Source organism: Taudactylus pleione, unplaced genomic scaffold (assembly GCF_031769625.1).
Source record: "Taudactylus pleione unplaced genomic scaffold, aTauple2 ptg000041l, whole genome shotgun sequence".
NCBI classification, from domain to species: domain Eukaryota; kingdom Metazoa; phylum Chordata; class Amphibia; order Anura; family Myobatrachidae; genus Taudactylus; species Taudactylus pleione.
The window spans coordinates 46,408,310-46,416,768 of record NW_028284443.1 but is presented as its reverse complement, the minus strand read 5'-3'; positions in this window follow the sequence as shown (position 1 = coordinate 46,416,768).

Here is an 8,459-nt window from a genome sequence, read left to right as displayed (position 1 = left end):
CAAATGTAATAGGGTGAGAGTTTAGCAGTAAAACTCTGACACTAATACATTGATCGAGTTATATTTTCAAAACAGGAAACACCTGAATGAGAGTTTAAATCTTGAGAGTTGTTTTAGTCTGAAAAACATGCACGTTTCCATGTTCTGTGACTTTATTACATTGGCTGAGTTTATAAATGTGACGGTTTTCTCACATTTTCTAAACTCTCACCCTATTGCATTTGGCCCCATGTTTTCATTGGAGGTTTGACTCTGTCTGCCTCGGATGTAACTAGAGATGGTTAGTGAGTGAGTGTCTCAACACACTGACTCGAATCATTCAGATGTTCGAATGATTCGAGTCACTCAGTGTTTGGTGTGTCGAGACACCCACCTCTCTAGCCTCTCTGTCAGTGAGAGCAAGAGTGAGTGGCAGCTCCGCCCCCTACACTGCTGATCGATCCTGATTATACTTCTCCACTGAGTCAGATCAGAAATATGATCAGGTCAGATCAGCAGAGTAGGGGGTGGAGCTGTCATCGACTCACTCTGAGTCACGCAACTACTGCCAGGGCTCGGGGGAGTGCACTGACTCAGGAGAGTCAGTGCAGAACCTTGAGTTGTAGTGCTGGGCTGCGGAGCTGTCAGTGACTCACTCAGAGTCGCTAGCACCTCTGCTTCTACAGCTCTAAAGAGCCGTGTCCCGAGACACTGTCTCGAGACACTCCACTGAGTTGAGCCATGTTCTGCCCATCCCTAGATGTAACCTGCTCGGTCCCTCCCCTTGGCTTTTGAGGCAGTGAGAACCAATCAGAGTGCAGCCCTCACTCCTGCAGCAGCAGCCAGCTATGGTACGCAGTCACACACAGACGGAGCTCAGGTGCAGTTACACGTAGTGTAAACATGTCACAGTCACACTCAGTTAGCAGCATGAGTGGAGCACTGCAGCAGTCACTCACTGTCACTGTCAGCTTTGTCCTGTCCTGCTCCAACTCTTCCAGTGGCAGACAGTCTGACTGCGCCCACTTCAGCCATGCTTTGGCACATGCGCAAACCATTGCAATGGATTTACCATCAAATGCTTGTGATGCGATGGTTAACTACACACACACATTGCAACATTCAATGGCAGAAGCCTGTCCCACCATTCGATGATGTGTATTTCGATGTTGAATTAAGCTAGGACATACCTCTTCCAACTTTCTGCACATTAAGGTGCAAGTTCCTTCACGACGCGAGTCTGTATGCAGCTGTATGCCGCACGTACAGTACCTCTGGACTCACGGATATTTTATGGTAGCTGCATAGAAAAATGTGCGTGTCCAGGGTGAGATCAGGCCGCAAGGGGGGCTAATTGTGGTTGCCGACCTTTCTATGCCATTGCCACGGCAACTCACCCCATCGCACAAAGGATTGAGGGGTCTATTTACTAAGCAGTGTTAGGAGACAGAGTGAAAAGTGATAAGAAAGTGATAAGGTGCCAGCCAATCAGCTCCCAACTGTCATTTGTCAAACACAGCCTTTGAGATGACAGTTGGGAGCTGACTGGCTGGCACCTTATCACTTTTCACTCTGTCTCCTAACACTGCTTAGTAAATAGACCCCTGAGTCCTTTAAGTCTGCCACACCTGCAGTGCAACATGGTTTTGCTAAGGTCCAAATTGCTCCCTTTTTATTTGCTCCTAACCCAGAATCAGCCCCTTGTGTGTAATTGAGGGCCTGATTCACAGTTGTACGAAAACCCGATGGTTTACATACAATTCTGCAGTTCTGTGCTCATCGCATGCGCAGGATCTGTACTACATGTGTGCCGATCTGTGTCTGCGATGAGGATCGTAGTGCCTCCTAAGCAATAGTATGATTGCTGTGACGGTATGGGGGCGGGTAAGGAGCGGTGTCAGGGAATGTTTTCGAAAACAAGGGCATGTTGCCCCAGTCTTTTGAGGTGTGCCGAGGCCAATGTCTATGTCTTCCAGTGAAGCTTCACTGGCCCCATAAGCATGATATTCACGGCTATCCTGAGTCACTGAGGATGAATCAGATGATTGATGTTTACGCAAGTGATCCGATGCCTGCGTCCTCGATGCAGCATCGGATCCCAGAAGCCGGCAGTTGGCGTCTTATTATTTAAGATGCCTCCTGAGGCTTTTACATCTTGTAGCACAGCTGCTGCATACAAAGACACAGCGGCTGTGCTACAGTGTCCATCTCTGAGTAGAGCACTGATACTCCTGCATTGCACACAGGTACAATAGCAGCTCTTTAGCGATTTATAGCAATGTGTCTAAGGATTCTTCTATTTTTCTACATAAGTGAATTTATAAATTGTTTGAGCATCTCCTCTTTCTGTATTGTTGTGTGAGAGGCATGGTTAGGATCAGTAGCTGGCAGGGAGTGCAGATATTGGCCTCTTGGGTACCTCCTGGCAAGTTAGTTCTCAATTTAAAAATACAAGAATATGTGACCAAAAAGAGCAACTATGCCACGGATGCCCCTTACTTATCACACATGACTCATCGGGATTAGCCACATTAAGCAGCTAAACCCATGCAAATTACTGGGCGTGATGAGTTTGGGTGCCCAAAAGCCAGACTTTGGGAGGATTTCTGCTTACCACTTCAGGGTGGTGCGAGCAGATTAATGGCTGCCAGCAGCACAACAATTGAATATTGCAATGGTAGCTGCAGCTGCGACAAAACAATTAAATTCGACCTTCATTAACTTCCGTTAGGTCCATTGCATTAGCCGGAGCACGTCAGCATGGAGAGTGGCTTATCATATATTTGTACGTGTGTGTGTAACTCCTGTATTTTATATACAAGTAGAATAGCAACTCTTTACTGGTTCACAGCAGTGTGTCGAGGGATTATTCTGATTCCTAGATATCCCCTCCCATTCCGGATCCTATAAATTGATTGAACAACTTCCAATTCTGTAACGCTGTAAAAGCCTTCAACCCTTTATTATGAGATTGCTTATTTATTTTTTACTGTTTCCAAGATAAGTTGCTTGCAGATGTTTATATCACAATCTGAAAGCTTCTGTCCCGGTGAAAGGATGTACTTCCCCCTATAAATAACAGTACCAGGCAATAGTGGATCCCTCTCAATTCTCATTTTGCCTTGCCTGGTCCGTCCATCAAAATTAGATCAAATCTGTACATAGCCAGAGTAAATGTGGCAACCATAATATATCCCTCTATGCTGTCAATATGACAATATTCTACTCACCATAACAATCCCCTGATCTCGCTCCCAAATATGCTCAATTAAATCCAGCAGTTTTCAGAACTATCAAATTTGAATGTAAATATGACCAAGATGAACATCCTTCCAAAGAGAAACCAGCATTTACACAATAATATCCCATTAATTAACATTCTATATTATCACAATCCGCATTTTGAATACAGATGTGATTTTCCCATAAATTGGCAATGCGAAAATGTATTTTCACTCATATTTACTATTCTGCTCTTGCTAGGAGACTTGCTGCAATAAAAGCCTGTCCTGGCAAAGAGCTGACATCAGTGTGATAGAATAAAGCTTCCTGGTTTGGGTCCTCGGCCGGTACATGCTTCACCCAGGGCTGACATGCATGTGCTCTGGCATCACATATCGGGACCTCGGCTCACACTGCACATGGGCAGCAGTCACCGAGCTCATATGTCCCCAGGGGCCGACAGAGAGGGACAAAAATTGTCTTTGCATTCCGGAGCTTACAACATCCGGCAGCACAGCAGCCCCCATAGAAACCTATAGGGGCTGCATTTGCGGACATAAATGGAGGGACCACGAAAGATATCAGAGATCCCTACATAGTACATATGGGGTATCCTTAATATTTTCATGTACCCCAGGCTGTTTTTGGGGAATATCCCACAAATATTTATTGATAAGTAGACCCCGAGGTATCTAGTGATTCCCCTTACAAAGTAAAAATACCAAGCTGATTACACCCACCCCATCACCTTCCTCCTGAATTGCTTTAAAAACGATCTGACCTCATGGAGTAGTTATCTACTTGACTGATGAAATCATGGCAGTAGGATTGAATACACTGTTGTCGTTATATCTCTTCCAAACTACCTATCAGAGACCTGCCAAGTAGGTGATGTGATGTACACAAATAATATTACAGAGTGACTGCGCTAAATAGTCACCTATATTATGTGGTAGACAGGTAAAACTTGTTGAATCTGTGGGTATTAGGTAAACTGGAAATGAGCTGCTGCTATCAATAACACAGTGGTCACTTGGCAAGTATATCAAAGAGAAAGATGGTGATAGCGCAAACTGTGTTGGATTTTTTTAGAGAGAGAATGGATAGACAAAGTGTATAAAAGGGATCACACTTAATTAACGTATCACAAAGGATTCAGCATGGCCGGCGGTTCAAATCCCGACAGCGGCATCCTGGCAGCACTGAAAATCTAGGGGGGGGGTGCCTAGCCCTAACCTCCCCCCGGGGGGGTGCCTCAGTGGCAAACGCAGGATTTCTAGAGGGAGGTTTCCAAATGCTTGATTTTAGAGTGAGTGTGGCCAGTCCATGAAGAGGGTAGAATTAGCACTTACGCATCTTTAATGTGCGTCATACAAAGTGTATTGTGTGTCATAATCCAGGACCAGAGATCACAATGAGCCATTAGATTCGGCAGTAGGGCCATCCTGCCTGAGCTGAATGTTTTTATTTTAGATGTGGACACCATTCCAGAGTATTAGAGCAAGTCCGGGAGTCTGGGTGAGCAGTAGAATAACCTAGCACTGCCCTGACCTGAATCCGACTGAGCATGCATTTCACTTGATGAAGACAAAACTGAAGGGAAAATGCCACAAGAACAAGCAGGAACTGAAGACATTTGCAGTAGAGGCCTGGCAGGGCATCACCAGGGATGAAACCCAGCGTCTGGTGATGTCTATGCGTTCCAGACTTCAGGCTGTAATTGCCTGCAAAGGATTTGCAACAAAGTATTAAAAAGTGAAAGTTAGATTTAGGATTGTTTAGTTTGTCCCATTACTTTTGGCCCCTTAAAAAGTGGGAGGCACATATAGAAACCGTTGTAATTCCTACACCGTTCACCTGATTTGGATGTAATTACCCTCAAATTAAATCAGAAAGTCTGCAGTTAAAGCACATCTTGTTTGTTTCATTTCAAGCCATTGTGGTGGTGAATAGAGGCCAAAATATGAAAATTCTGTCAATGTCCCAATATTTATGCACCTGACTGTATGTACATATTGGGCTTTATAGCAGCACATCCCTAACAGTGAAAGTTTTCCAGATATCCTATTTGGTGTACAGGTTATTTAATATTGGCTGATACATGGTAGAAGATCTACAGGTGGTGCTGATTATTTCATTTGTGATACTGAGAAGAACATGCAGCACTAGTAAAATTCTATTATAGTACTATTTCTATTGTGGTCATGGTGTGGGCTGGGGAGGGGGGTTTCCAGGCAGATGGAAACCCCCTCTGCGTTTGCCTATGTGTCCCCCTGGAACATTGCACCCAGCTGCTAAGCTGTCCAGCTGCTGAGCTGTCATCACTGTTGGGAGATACCACCTGTTCACACCATTCCTGAACATCCGTGGGACATGGACTGCTATTAAACCCACCTACAGGATTGCAGAAGTGACGTGTACTATGACGCTGCCTGTTAATTATGCACGCCTCTAAAAAGGCGTTGAAACACTCAGGCACGCCTGCATTCGCATCTCCAAACCCCCATTATTAGTGTCCTGCCCGTTACCACCCACAAATGGCCTCTCCTGTCACTCATTACCCTGGGCTGCCTTTGCTGGCCGAGTGAGAGGGTTGCGATCGCAGTGTGTAGTTCTCGCACGCGCAGAACGAAGCGTCCACATGTGCATACGCAGAACATCTGGCCGCTTGCGAACGCACAGTGCGAGCGAGTGGCTCTGAATCAGGCCCCATGTTTGCTGAAAATTATCTGCATATCACTGAAAAAGATCTGTAGTGTATGGGCGCAGATTGCTAGATTGGGAAATCCTAACATCGGGCAACAAATCTTCAATTGTTCAATTGTGGTTTTCAGCTTGCTGATGTATGGGGGCCTTACCCCCGTCAAATTAAAAGGAGAACTAGGATAAACTATTTGATGTAAACATTGGTTATAGATCACTAGTTGGTGATGCTCCGCAGAGTCAGGCTATAACAATGTGTTAAAAAGCAGGAGGGGGAGAGAAAACTCTTAAAAAGGGAAACTAGTGATCAATAAGATATAACTTTTAGTAGGAACTATTTAAAATGAAGCTTAGTACAGAACATAGTAGCTTAAGTGGCTGTATTTGGGTTTAAATGAAAACATTTTGACAGCATAATAGCTGTAAAGATAAAAGGCGAATATATACTTCACATATCACAAATAGTTGCCATGGTCACTTACAAGAATTTTACAACACAACAATCAAAAGTGAAAAGGTTAAGGCCGGCCTATGTGTTTATGCCGGGAGACGTCTCTGTGCAATATGCAAATGTGCCACACGTAATACACACATAATAGACATGATGGCAATCCTGAAAATTAGGTAAAGATATTGTACGGTCTCTGAGTTCTTACAGCACTCTGAGGGGGGAACTCAATTAACCCTGATAACTTAACAGGGGTGAAAAAGAGAGGTAACTGGAGCTTTATTGCCCCAGTCTATTCAATTAGGCTCCCTTTTTCACCTGATACCTTTGTTAATGCTAGTTAAATTTACATGTTTATTGGCGTTAACACAAAGAATCCGTGAAAAGTTCACGGATTCGTGCGTTAACTAAGTGGTTAACGGGTGCCGCAACCCTGTTATCAGGAATTTTATTTTCACTGCCTGTGAAGTGGTAAAACAGAAATCACCGATAAGTGCTGCCACCAGCCTAACTGAATAGCCCCAGGGGATCGATTAGCCCGCGATAAACTACCACAGCCAATTGAATTCCCCCATTAGAGGTCTCCTTTATCTTATATTTATTATTTAAATAACATGCTGTTACTCTTAAGGTGAATTCAATGCATGATCAACAACAATTCATAAAATATCAAACAAACATCTGTGACCGATATATAAAAAAGTCAGTTCCACAGTCATGCAACAATCTGTTATATAATGATGATACACCAGCACTATATTATAATAATATTCTGTTCCACAGTTATGTATATAACATAATTGTATTGGAATTGCACATAAACAGACCAAAATACAATCATTAATTTGAACCTTTTATACACACACACACACACACACACACACACAAGTATAGTATATATATTCACCTTGATCTTTACAGCTATTATACTGTATAAATGCACTTGTGACTTTCCTGTGCTCTGCTTTCTTTTCAAATATTTTCTAATAAAACTTCTGTTATTGACAACTACTTTCCTTTCTCTTTATGTACAATGCAGCTTTCATAAGCCACTGCTTCCCAGAGGGTTGGAAGTGAAAATTTTAAACAGACTCTGGGCTTTACACTGATTGTGGATGGATTTTTACATCATCACCTCCAACCAGCTGGGAAGCGGCGGCTTATGAAAGTCGCTGCTTCGTAAATAAAGCCCTAAGAGTCTTCTTTCTACTCCATTTGTTTTTAGTACATCCTGAGATTTTGCAAGTCCTACCATACAGCCAAATTGATGCAGATGTTCAATTACACCAAACCCCCCTGTTCCCAGGTACCAAACTCGTATGGGTAGACATAGAAACAGTGGCAATAAGGGGGCACCTGTATGTACCCTCCTTTGGCTGACCCCACTCCAGAGGCATGCATTCATATCTGTTGGAGCAGTCCTAAACGGCAACTGTTTTTCAAGGGAGTCATTTGTTATGCTTTTAATATTACTATTTTAGTTATCACATGCGATGATAAACATATTTAGCTTCTCCTGCCTATCTCAAACCTCTCTAAACATGCCCATAAACTGCCCAACTGGCAGTGCAGAGATCGGATTGCTAAGCCTAGACAGTACCGGATATAACATTTGCAAGTTTTCCAACAACCACTTCACAAAATCCCCCACTCATTCGTGATACACGGGTGACCCGCTGCCTACTAAAGGAAACACTAAGTAAATAACGTGCCAACGGGGAGACAGTAAGCAACCATGGGCTTGAGATTGGGAACAAATAGACTGTTTCTGTTAGGATTGTTTGAACTACGTTTAAAGCTACATATAGGGAGTGGTGTCCTCCATTTCATCTCTATGATCAGCTGATATATTTGATAAGATTAAAATAATACATTTTTAATTATATAGTTAAGGATGATTTCTAATGCAAGTGCAATAGGTGCTTTTTGGATGGATCCTTTCTCTACCACAACAGATCCTCTTCCTTCTATTCGTCTCTAATCACCCATACATCCTGGAGATACAGTCAGGACAACTAGGGGAGAGGATCTGCAGTAGAAAACCTAATAAAGGAACAACCTCTGATTGGATATCAATGTATTCAATTAAAGATTACACAGATCAGAA